Genomic DNA, 13,251 nt, shown 5'->3' on the forward strand with positions numbered 1-13,251 from the left:
CTCAGTTAACTAATCAAAGTGTTTGCATATTATAATAAAAGAGTCCATTAATACGTTTTATGTGTGAGTACGTTTTTGAATAGTGTAAAGTGTATAATCCAAAGAAAGTATAATATCCTTTATCTCTCAGCCCCGGAACTTTATTTAAAGATGCAAAAACACTGTTGAAAAAGTGTTTTTATTAAAGATCCTTCTTCGTTTGTCATCATATCTAAGAAATCAGGAATATTTACAAAGAGCATTTGTCACAAATAATTATTATATTATAATATATAGTTATATTGATTAGCATGGCTGCAGATTACTGGAATATGTACTGAAAGCAAAGCATAAAACAAACAAAATACTGTGGAGCAGGACTCATCCTATTGCAATATTGAGTATGTCTAAATACATATTTCTTTGTACATACAGGGATCGTATATAACGGCTCGTGTTAGAATTTGACCACTTGACTCACCTGTAATTCGCTAATTACTCATTAAACACCAGAAGCGTCAAATTTCCGGAGAACAAGTGAATGCATCACTAGAGGCGAGAAACACGCCCCTGCTCTGCGGACACATTCCCCCCTTCCATTGGTCATTCTTCCCGTCACTCAGGCTGCAGCGGCCCCTTATTGGCCGGACGTCGGCTGCTCAGCGGACGCGCATGTCGAGGCTCGAGCGGCTCCAGCTGTCCGCGCGCACTGTGCTGCTGCAGCCGGGCAACGGAGAGGAGCGGAGAGCGAGGCCGGCCGAGGGGCTCTGACAAGCGGACACGACACCAGGTAGGACCCGCCGGGACGCGACCACACGCCCGCGGGGATCGACCCCATGCTGCAGGAGGAGGTCACTCTCACGTTCCACGGGTTTATCTCCGATGTCCAGATTTAGACTCGCGAGGTGAAAGCGTTCGAATCCCATTAGGTGCAAGTGACAGACGCTGACGTCACATTGGATTAATATCGTGCAGCTAATTTAGATTTCTGATGTTTTTATGAATGACAGCGAATTAAATTCACAATAATCCAGTGAAACATTATTTAAAATAACCGATTGTACGATGCAAGGTAGCGTCGTGTGGTGATGAAATGTGTCTATGTGTGTGTGTGTGTCCGTGCCTGTGTGTGTTTGTGTACGTGTGCGTGGCATGCCATCAATGCAATAACCCGGTGTGTTTGTGTGTGTGGTTTGCCATCGGTGCAGTAAGTCTCAGTGTAATATTTGAGTGTGTGTATGTGGTGTCCATTCTTTGCAATAAGCTGGTGTGTGTGTTTGTGTGTGTGTGTGTGTGTTGCCCGTTATGTAAGTCTGCCGTTCGCTTATACGTTATTCTCTCTTTTACCAAATATGTCGAGTTACGGTGGTGATGAAGAGGAGGGTCTGCAGGAGTGGTCCTGAATACAAACGAGCCTGCCTGTGTTTGTGTGTTTGTGTGTGTGTGTGTGTGTGTGTGCATTACACAGCTATTGCCTTCATCTGCCGCACTGATGTGTGACATGATTTCCAGTTTTTCATCCCTTTCCCATTGTCTTGTTTCGCACTCTCTCACCTGCTCTGGTGTGTGGATATGATTGTGTAGAGGCCTTCACACACACACAAACACACAAACACACACACACACACACACACACACACCTTCACGTTGCTTATTGGAGGTTCCTTCAGGAGGATCATGAGATCATCGGTGCATCACTGTGAGCTGAACACTCAGATGATTCGGCTCTCGGCCCACTCATGTTGTTTTCCTGTATCCAATCATCTGTTCCATTAGAAACACGGATGGTCACATGATGTGGGATTTCAGGTGCTGATATAAAAGGGGAATATTAATGAAACAGACCCAAAACGTTTGTCTCGTCTTAGCTTTAAAAAACGATTTTAAAATGCAGGTTAGTTCATGTGGATGAAGCCTGAAGACTCTGAGGCGGAGTTAAGACATGCTGTTCCAGAAAGGGACGAGTGGAAATGAACAGGAATCAGAAGCTGCTCGAACATACTATAATTGAGACGTGTAAATAACGTTTGCATGATTGTGTAACGAGCCCATTTCGGAAATAGTGTGAATATTAAATATTATGCATGAATGTTGGAACGTGGACTTCTATATCGAAAAGTCTGCAGGTCAAAATCAAAGTGAATCATCCTCTCAGGAAGTAAAAGATGCTCAGTGAATGTCTCATACATCCTCTCATCAAAGCTGATATTTACCGCCTGAAGGTGGCACCAGAGAGGGGGGTGGGGCAGGTCAGACGAAAGGTCAAAGGTCAAAAAGAAAAGCTGCAATAAGCTGAAATATGGAGACAACCGGACATCTTCCACATAAATACACTAGTACAGAATGAAAAGAGTGAACAGAGAGAGAGAGAGAGGGGGAGAGAGAGGGGGAGAGAGAGGGGGGGAGAGAGAGAGGGGGAGAGAGAGAGAGAGAGAGAGAGAGAGAGAGAGAGAGAGAGAGAGAGAGAGATAGAGAGATGCCCCTAATCCTCAGGAGTGATGCCCCAGTTAGTTATGTGGTTATTGTGTGTTTATCTGTGTGTGTGATTCACTAATGTTCTATTCACTCTTATGCAGCACCCACTGTGTGTGTGTGTGTGTGTATGTGTGTGTGTGTGTGTGTGTTAAATATCTATTCTTATCTCTGTTGTAAATTTGTCTGATTCACGTTTGTTCAGATTTTTAAATAGCTTTGCCGTTTTTTCTCTCTCTTTCTCTCTCTGTGTCTCTCTCTATCTCTCTCACACACAAACACAAAGACACACACACACACTCACACTCATGTGCAAACACAAACCTTACACTATCCCTCCCTGTGGCGATTACTACGCAGATCAAGCAGCCGAAGTCAGCAGCTGTCTGCTCCTTTCTTCTCACTTACAACACACACATACACACACACACACACACACATGTTTCCATGCCACACATGTCGTCTGCACTTGTGCGGAAACAGACATGTGAGGATTTCAGCAGCTACTATGTCAGATTGAAGCTCTTCTAGACTTTTTATTTATTTCATTCTTTATCTGGATTTCCTCTTTATTTATGACTGCATCTCTGCCTCTTAAACATACTGATAATTCAGTTTATTCTAATTGGTCTAAATTAATAGTTTTAGTACATCAAGTGTTGAAACAGAAAAGTGTGAAGTGGGTGTGGATGTAACTACATGGCCACGGTATGTTGTCATGCAGCTGTGTGTGTCTGTGTGTCTGTGTGTGACATTGTGATGGTGGGACATTGCGAGTCTGAACTAAGTCTGCCTGCTGCTCCACATTCATTATTAATTAACACCCCATTAAAGAACTGTCTGCATGCAGAGAGTAGAGGAGTGAGGGTGTGGCTGTGTGTGTGTGTGTTTGTGTGCGCATGTTGAAGCAGCTGGTGAGGCAAGTGTGCAATGCTCTATGGTGTGTGTCTGTGTTTGTGTATTTTTCAGTGGGTGTTTGTCATATCCACCATGACACAGCAGAAAGTGAACTCCATCTGAAGGCCGAATTATAGTCGGGTTGCACGCACGCACGCAAGACACGCAACACGCCCCTTTCGTGCCCTCTGGCGTCTTGCGTGCGTCCGCCAATTTTTCTAACTATACGACAAAGCGACTTAAGCCTCACGCAGCCCGCAAGGCTTGTGATTGGTCGGCTTACTACATCCCGTCCGGAGTCTAGTTTCCGGTTTCATGCCCCACAATACGCGGAAATCACGGAAGATTTAGAAGAATGAATATGGACCAAATAGATGAGCACTTGGCAGAAGACATCCGAAAGTATGACCACTTGTGTAACCCGTCACTGACTGGCCGATTTGTCTGCCAGAAATAGGCTACGAGGAGCCGGAGTGGCGATCTAAATAAACGGTCGACGAAGAAGAAGACGTCTCTTCTTTGTGTGTTTTGTCTTCGACAAACAACGTTACTCCGCCTAGTGTTCTGGCGGTGAATTGCGTTGCAATACGTAAGAGAAGCCTAAATAAAAACGAGTCCGTCGATGCAACTGCGTGGTCTTCCGCGGTAGCAGGACTATAATTCGGCCTTAAGTGGGAGGCAAAGTAGGAGGAAGCCCGAACAACAGGAGACTTACACAGAGGCATAGAGAGGAGCAATCTGTCTGAAAAGCCCAAACACATGAGAAACAAACAACACTGTTGTTAAAAGAAATAAGTTTTTAATGAAAAGAATTTGGAGAAGCCAAAACAGGAGAAAAATCCACAGGAACTTGGTGACATAAGCTGATGTTTGAAGGAAGAAACAATATATTCTTCCAGGGCTGGGTCTGCCATTTCCAATTCCAAAAGCACACTTGAAGCACTGGTCCACTTTTTGCTGATTTTTTGGAAAATGACTTTGTCCAGGCGTTGCATCATTCTTGGGGTGATCTCAAAATCTTCATCCTGGATTTTGACCCATATGTTCTCGAACAGACGCTCGATGAGGGTGTTTGGGGATCTGAGCGTGTCCAACACCTTTGCTTTTCTAAAGATCCTCGAAACCAGCTTCATAACAATTACCCTGATGGATACTTTTCTTCCGTCCTCTGTTGACTCTTGCTCTTCGCTGAATTCTTCAGTGAATTCAGCAGGGGTCACCTCGCTTTCTGAGCCAGACCCTTGACTTTCATCCGAAGGCAGACTGGCCCCACCGCTCGAGCCCTCTGACACAGCTTTTTCCAAAGTAAGTGTTATCACCCTGGAAGTCAGAGGTTCTGACTGTGTGTGAAGCCACCACCTCATTACTCCAAGGAAACACCACACCATGGCAAGGAGGTCAGCTGATATGATAGCAGGTGGCGGTAAAACCATTATGCTTAAGCGCTTTGGTCCGGAGGTGGTCTTGGGTCTCATCCTTTCAATGTGATTGCTGAGGATATTTTTCAGCTCATTGGTTAACACAAGGGTTGCACCACTGAGGATATCCTCAATCCATTGAGACCCATTCTGCCCCTGCTCTATCTCACCAACTACTGTTGGAAGCAGAGCGTCAATTTCATTCATGACAGACTGAATTGACTGCCTACTTAACACCTTGTCAAAGGCAGGGTTGTCAGGGCTGTCAAAGTACTTGATATTAAGTCTCTCCACAAGATGACCAATGGACGCTTGGGCAAACTGTTTTGCAGCGCATGTCTTAATCCTTCCACACACTTTCTTCAAAGAGGGTGAGCTTTGGGCTGCTTCTAGATCATCTTGGTTTTGCATCATGATTTCATCCACAATCACCTCAGCAACGTCATCTGCAACCTTCTTCATCTCCAGAGTGGAGCCAGATTCCAACTGCTCATAAGCAGAGTCGGAAATTTCATCTGAAGAAGATTTGGTGAACTGAGAGACCTCATCCTTGATGATCTCCTGGAAAGTTTGGGATGTTTCAGACAAAAGACTTTCTCTGTCTTCTGAGATTGTCTTTGAAGATGAGGATGATGGGTGACCGACCTTCTTTGTGCTCTCACAAGGTGCACACTCACGTTTCAGGTTCCTCATGAGTCCTTTGATCATTTGGCCGGCCTGTTGAATCAGACATTGCAGTCTTTTTGGAGGTGTGATACGAGGAATGGTTTGCTTCCCACTGTCCACGCTCATGGAGAGGACAGAGTTGACACACTCTGCAATCTCTTTAGCGATCAACCTTGTCAACTTGTCTGAGCTGACCAGCTTGACCTCATCTTGAACATCAAGAGCCTTAGCAAAAATCTGAGGAAGTGTGTTGCCCAAAGAGCAAATCACACCATTCAGAGACACAGGCCCAGCGGTGCTCACATGACCCTTTAGGGTGGATTGTGTCTGTAAATAGACAATTTCCAGCAGTTTCTCTCCCAGTAGAGTTATTGTGGCCACATCAGGTTGGCCCGCTTTCGAAAGATTCCATTGTTCCAATGTCATGCCTTCGAAGTAGGACGTCACAATGGTCAAAATGCTGTCGATGTCCATATTGTTGTTTCTGATATTGTTTTCCAATACTTCTGTAATTGGCTTGGCGTTTAAATATCAGGTTGAATATACTTGTATTCCAGGGTAGGGATAGTAAGTGATAGTAAGTGCTCTCTCGGTTTGCCGGAGACTACATCGAGCATTCACCTATCAACTAGAGGAAAAACAAAAAACAAAGAGATAACACACCTATGAGAACACGCACTAAAGAGTACACACTAAAGAGGCGAACACACTCACCAAAGAGAACACGCACTGAAGAGTACACACTAAAGAGAGAACAAACTCACCAAAGAGAACGGCATCGAGGACAGCTGACATCACAGCTGGGGGCGTGGCTTTCCAACAAGCCACGCCCCCACATATTGACTGTTGATGTCGGTAGCAGCGGTAGCTACCTCGACATAACACGATGCAAGCTGGTTAGAAATTGTCTAACTTTTACCAGCTCTGCAAAACATCACCATGTCACAGGACCTTAACATATTGTGGGAGCGAGGTTCAGAACGTGCAGTTGTTCTCCTTCAGCTGCAGCACCTGGGAACCAGAGTCTATGGAACCGGCCCTATGACACTTTATCCACATGACGTATCTTACGTTATATTCTTACACATTCAGAACAATTAACTGCTGCTTATTTTTCTACAAAGGGGATGAGATGTCTTTGATCTCTAACTGACAGCTTTCTATTTACACTTAGAGTTTACATGTTCTGTCATTAAAACAGTTTTGTTCAGGCGATTGTTTGTGTGAACTGATTAATGAACATGTAGGTTTTTTTTTGTCTTTAGATTTATTTTGCTGACTTGTTTTTTGGGAATTATAAACTAGAACATGAATAAATTACCTTGTTGAGAATGTCAGCAAACTATACAAGGAAACATTGTCATGTGGAAAACACACACACACACACACACACACACACACACAGACACACACATGTGCTTGCTTCAGTTGTTTGGATTGAAGCTGCAAGGTTATACCAACAAGCTAGTCACCTGCCAGGTTACAACTCACATGTTCACGAACAACCCTCCTTTTCCCCCATTCCCTCAATAAACTCTCTCTCATTTTTTCCCCCTGTTTCCCTCTCTTACTCTCACACATGCACATAAACACACTCTCAGTTGGGAGATTCTGTACTGTGTTAACTAAAGGCCGAATTAAAGTCGGGTTGTTCGCCAATTTTTCTAACTATACGACAAAGCGACTTAAGCCTCACGCAGCCCGCAAGGCTTGTGATTGGTCGGCTTACTACATCCCGTCCGGAGTCTAGTTTCCGGTTTCATGCCCCACAATACGCGGAAATCAGGGAAGATTTAGAAGAATGAATATGGACCAAATAGATGAGCACTTGGCAGAAGAGATCCGAAAGTATGACCACTTGTGTAACCCGTCACTGACTGGCCGATTTGTCTGCCAGAAATAGGCTATGAGGAGCCGGAGTGGCGATCTAAATAAACGGTCGACGAAGAAGAAGACGTCTCTTCTTTGTGTGTTTTATTTTCGACAAACAACGTTACACCGCCTAGTGTTCTGGCGGTGAATTGCGTTGCAACACGTGCAACACGTTAGAAAAGCATAAATCAAAACGAGTCCGTCGATGAAACTGCGTGGCCTTTCGCGGTTGCAGTCGCAGGACTATAATTCGGCCTTAAGTGGGAGGCAAAGTAGGAGGAAACCCGAACAACAGGAGTCTTACACAGAGGCATAGAGAGGAGCAATCTGTCTGAAAAGCCCAAACACATGAGAAACAAACAACACTGTTGTTAAAAGAAGTAAGATTTTAATGAAAAGAATTTGGAGAAGCCAAAACAGGAGAAAAATCCATAGGAACTTGGTGACATAAGCTGATGTTTGAAGGAAGAAACAATATATTCTTCCAGGGCTGGGTCTGCCATTTCCAATTCCAAAAGCACACTTGAAGCACTGGTCCACTTTTTGCTGATTTTTTGGAAAATGACTTTGTCCAGGCGTTGCATCATTCTTGGGGTGATCTCAAAATCTTCATCCTGGATTTTGACCCATATGTTCTCGAACAGACGCTCGATGAGGGCGTTTGGGGATCTGAGCGTGTCCAACACCTTTGCTTTTCTAAAGATCCTCGAAACCAGCTTCATAACAATTACCCTGATGGATACTTTTCTTCCGTCCTCTGTTGACTCTTGCTCTTCGCTGAATTCTTCAGTGAATTCAGCAGGGGTCACCTCGCTTTCTGAGCCAGACCCTTGACTTTCATCCGAAGGCAGACTGGCCCCACCGATCGAGCCCTCTGACACAGCTTTTTCCAAAGTAAGTGTTATCACCCTGGAAGTGAGAGGTTCTGACTGTGTGTGAAGCCACCACCTCATTACTCCAAGGAAACACCACACCATGGCAAGGAGGTCAGCTGATATGATAGCAGGTGGCGGTAAAACCATTATGCTTAAGCGCTTTGGTCCTGAGGTGGTCTTGGGTCTCATCCTTTCAATGTGATTGCTGAGGATATTTTTCAGCTCATTGGTTAACACAAGGGTTGCACCACTGAGGATATCCTCAATCCATTGAGACCCATTCTGCCCCTGCTCTATCTCACCAACTACTGTTGGAAGCAGAGCGTCAATTTCATTCATGACAGACTGAATTGACTGCCTACTTAACACCTTGTCAAAGGCAGGGTTGTCAGGGCTGTCAAAGTACTTGATATTAAGTCTCTCCACAAGATGACCAATGGACGCTTGGGCAAACTGTTTTGCAGCGCATGTCTTAATCCTTCCACACACTTTCTTCAAAGAGGGTGAGCTTTGGGCTGCTTCTAGATCATCTTGGTTTTGCATCATGATTTCATCCACAATCACCTCAGCAACGTCATCTGCAACCTTCTTCATCTCCAGAGTGGAGCCAGATTCCAACTGCTCATAAGCAGAGTCGGAAATTTCATCTGAAGAAGATTTGGTGAACTGAGAGACCTCATCCTTGATGATCTCCTGGAAAGTTTGGGATGTTTCAGACAAAAGACTTTCTCTGTCTTCTGAGATTGTCTTTGAAGATGAGGATGATGGGTGACCGACCTTCTTTGTGCTCTCACAAGGTGCACACTCACGTTTCAGGTTCCTCATGAGTCCTTTGATCATTTGGCCGGCCTGTTGAATCAGACATTGCAGTCTTTTTGGAGGTGTGATACGAGGAATGGTTTGCTTCCCACTGTCCACGCTCATGGAGAGGACAGAGTTGACACACTCTGCAATCTCTTTAGCGATCAACCTTGTCAACTTGTCTGAGCTGACCAGCTTGACCTCATCTTGAACATCAAGAGCCTTAGCAAAAATCTGAGGAAGTGTGTTGCCCAAAGAGCAAATCACACCATTCAGAGACACAGGCCCAGCGGTGCTCACATGACCCTTTAGGGTGGATTGTGTCTGTAAATAGACAATTTCCAGCAGTTTCTCTCCCAGTAGAGTTATTGTGGCCACATCAGGTTGGCCCGCTTTCGAAAGATTCCATTGTTCCAATGTCATGCCTTCGAAGTAGGACGTCACAATGGTCAAAATGCTGTCGATGTCCATATTGTTGTTTCTGATATTGTTTTCCAATACTTCTGTAATTGGCTTGGCGTTTAAATATCAGGTTGAATATACTTGTATTCCAGGGTAGGGATAGTAAGTGATAGTAAGTGCTCTCTCGGTTTGCCGGAGACTACATCGAGCATTCACCTATCAACTAGAGGAAAAACAAAAAACAAAGAGATAACACACCTATGAGAACACGCACTAAAGAGTACACACTAAAGAGGCGAACACACTCACCAAAGAGAACACGCACTGAAGAGTACACACTAAAGAGAGAACAAACTCACCAAAGAGAAAGGCATCGAGGACAGCTGACATCACAGCTGGGGGCGTGGCTTTCCAACAAGCCACGCCCCCACATATTGACTGTTGATGTCGGTAGCAGCGGTAGCTACCTCGACATAACACGATGCAAGCTGGTTAGAAATTGTCTAACTTTTACCAGCTCTGCAAAACATCACCATGTCACAGGACCTTAACATATTGTGGGAGCGAGGTTCAGAACGTGCAGTTGTTCTCCTTCAGCTGCAGCACCTGGGAACCAGAGTCTATGGAACCGGCCCTATGACACTTTATCCACATGACGTATCTTACGTTATATTCTTACACATTCAGAACAATTAACTGCTGCTTATTTTTCTACAAAGGGGATGAGATGTCTTTGATCTCTAACTGACAGCTTTCTATTTACACTTAGAGTTTACATGTTCTGTCATTAAAACAGTTTTGTTCAGGCGATTGTTTGTGTGAACTGATTAATGAACATGTAGGTTTTTTTTTGTCTTTAGATTTATTTTGCTGACTTGTTTTTTGGGAATTATAAACTAGAACATGAATAAATTACCTTGTTGAGAATGTCAGCAAACTATACAAGGAAACATTGTCATGTGGAAAACACACACACACACACACACACACACACACACAGACACACACATGTGCTTGCTTCAGTTGTTTGGATTGAAGCTGCAAGGTTATACCAACAAGCTAGTCACCTGCCAGGTTACAACTCACATGTTCACGAACAACCCTCCTTTTCCCCCATTCCCTCAATAAACTCTCTCTCATTTTTTCCCCCTGTTTCCCTCTCTTACTCTCACACATGCACATAAACACACTCTCAGTTGGGAGATTCTGTACTGTGTTAACTAAAGGCCGAATTAAAGTCGGGTTGTTCGCCAATTTTTCTAACTATACGACAAAGCGACTTAAGCCTCACGCAGCCCGCAAGGCTTGTGATTGGTCGGCTTACTACATCCCGTCCGGAGTCTAGTTTCCGGTTTCATGCCCCACAATACGCGGAAATCAGGGAAGATTTAGAAGAATGAATATGGACCAAATAGATGAGCACTTGGCAGAAGAGATCCGAAAGTATGACCACTTGTGTAACCCGTCACTGACTGGCCGATTTGTCTGCCAGAAATAGGCTATGAGGAGCCGGAGTGGCGATCTAAATAAACGGTCGACGAAGAAGAAGACGTCTCTTCTTTGTGTGTTTTATTTTCGACAAACAACGTTACACCGCCTAGTGTTCTGGCGGTGAATTGCGTTGCAACACGTGCAACACGTTAGAAAAGCATAAATCAAAACGAGTCCGTCGATGAAACTGCGTGGCCTTTCGCGGTTGCAGTCGCAGGACTATAATTCGGCCTTAAGTGGGAGGCAAAGTAGGACGAAACCCGAACAACAGGAGTCTTACACAGAGGCATAGAGAGGAGCAATCTGTCTGAAAAGCCCAAACACATGAGAAACAAACAACACTGTTGTTAAAAGAAGTAAGATTTTAATGAAAAGAATTTGGAGAAGCCAAAACAGGAGAAAAATCCATAGGAACTTGGTGACATAAGCTGATGTTTGAAGGAAGAAACAATATATTCTTCCAGGGCTGGGTCTGCCATTTCCAATTCCAAAAGCACACTTGAAGCACTGGTCCACTTTTTGCTGATTTTTTGGAAAATGACTTTGTCCAGGCGTTGCATCATTCTTGGGGTGATCTCAAAATCTTCATCCTGGATTTTGACCCATATGTTCTCGAACAGACGCTCGATGAGGGCGTTTGGGGATCTGAGCGTGTCCAACACCTTTGCTTTTCTAAAGATCCTCGAAACCAGCTTCATAACAATTACCCTGATGGATACTTTTCTTCCGTCCTCTGTTGACTCTTGCTCTTCGCTGAATTCTTCAGTGAATTCAGCAGGGGTCACCTCGCTTTCTGAGCCAGACCCTTGACTTTCATCCGAAGGCAGACTGGCCCCACCGATCGAGCCCTCTGACACAGCTTTTTCCAAAGTAAGTGTTATCACCCTGGAAGTGAGAGGTTCTGACTGTGTGTGAAGCCACCACCTCATTACTCCAAGGAAACACCACACCATGGCAAGGAGGTCAGCTGATATGATAGCAGGTGGCGGTAAAACCATTATGCTTAAGCGCTTTGGTCCTGAGGTGGTCTTGGGTCTCATCCTTTCAATGTGATTGCTGAGGATATTTTTCAGCTCATTGGTTAACACAAGGGTTTCACCACTGAGGAAATCCTCAATCCATGGAGACCCATTCTGCCCCTGCTCTATCTCACCAACTACTGTTGGAAGCAGAGCGTCAATTTCATTCATGACAGACTGAATTGACTGCCTACTTAACACCTTGTCGAAGGCAGGGTTGTCAGGGCTGTCAAAGTACTTGATATTAAGTCTCTCCACAAGATGACCAATGGACGCTTGGGCAAACTGTTTTGCAGCGCATGTCTTAATCCTTCCACACACTTTCTTCAAAGAGGGTGAGCTTTGGGCTGCTTCTAGATCATCTTGGTTTTGCATCATGATTTCATCCACAATCACCTCAGCAACGTCATCTGCAACCTTCTTCATCTCCAGAGTGGAGCCAGATTCCAACTGCTCATAAGCAGAGTCGGAAATTTCATCTGAAGAAGATTTGGTGAACTGAGAGACCTCATCCTTGATGATCTCCTGGAAAGTTTGGGATGTTTCAGACAAAAGACTTTCTCTGTCTTCTGAGATTGTCTTTGAAGATGAGGATGATGGGTGACCGACCTTCTTTGTGCTCTTACAAGGTGCACACTCACGTTTCAGGTTCCTCATGAGTCCTTTGATCATTTGGCCGGCCTGTTGAATCAGACATTGCAGTCTTTTTGGAGGTGTGATACGAGGAATGGTTTGCTTCCCACTGTCCACGCTCATGGAGAGGACAGAGTTGACACACTCTGCAATCTCTTTAGCGATCAACCTTGTCAACTTGTCTGAGCTGACCAGCTTGACCTCATCTTGAACATCAAGAGCCTTAGCAAAAATCTGAGGAAGTGTGTTGCCCAAAGAGCAAATCACACCATTCAGAGACACAGGCCCAGCGGTGCTCACATGACCCTTTAGGGTGGATTGTGTCTGTAAATAGACAATTTCCAGCAGTTTCTCTCCCAGTAGAGTTATTGTGGCCACATCAGGTTGGCCCGCTTTCGAAAGATTCCATTGTTCCAATGTCATGCCTTCGAAGTAGGACGTCACAATGGTCAAAATGCTGTCGATGTCCATATTGTTGTTTCTGATATTGTTTTCCAATACTTCTGTAATTGGCTTGGCGTTTAAATATCAGGTTGAATATACTTGTATTCCAGGGTAGGGATAGTAAGTGATAGTAAGTGCTCTCTCGGTTTGCCGGAGACTACATCGAGCATTCACCTATCAACTAGAGGAAAAACAAAAAACAAAGAGATAACACACCTATGAGAACACGCACTAAAGAGTACACACTAAAGAGGCGAACACACTCACCAAAGAGAACACGCA

General features: G+C 44.6%; 1 protein-coding gene across 1 annotated transcript in view; it reads left to right on the plus strand.

The window, feature by feature from the left end:
- Window positions 1-635: 635 nt before the first annotated feature.
- LOC133973811 (dihydropyrimidinase-related protein 5-like) overlaps window positions 636-13,251 on the plus strand; it is a 28,911-nt gene continuing 16,295 nt past the window's right edge. Inside the window, exon 1 of the mRNA XM_062411868.1 lies at window positions 636-769. The gene's annotated coding sequence lies outside the window, so the exon portion shown is untranslated. The remainder of the gene's footprint in view (window positions 770-13,251) is intronic.

The sequence above is a fragment of the Platichthys flesus genome, chromosome 18 (genome assembly GCF_949316205.1).
Source record: "Platichthys flesus chromosome 18, fPlaFle2.1, whole genome shotgun sequence".
Classification (NCBI taxonomy): domain Eukaryota; kingdom Metazoa; phylum Chordata; class Actinopteri; order Pleuronectiformes; family Pleuronectidae; genus Platichthys; species Platichthys flesus.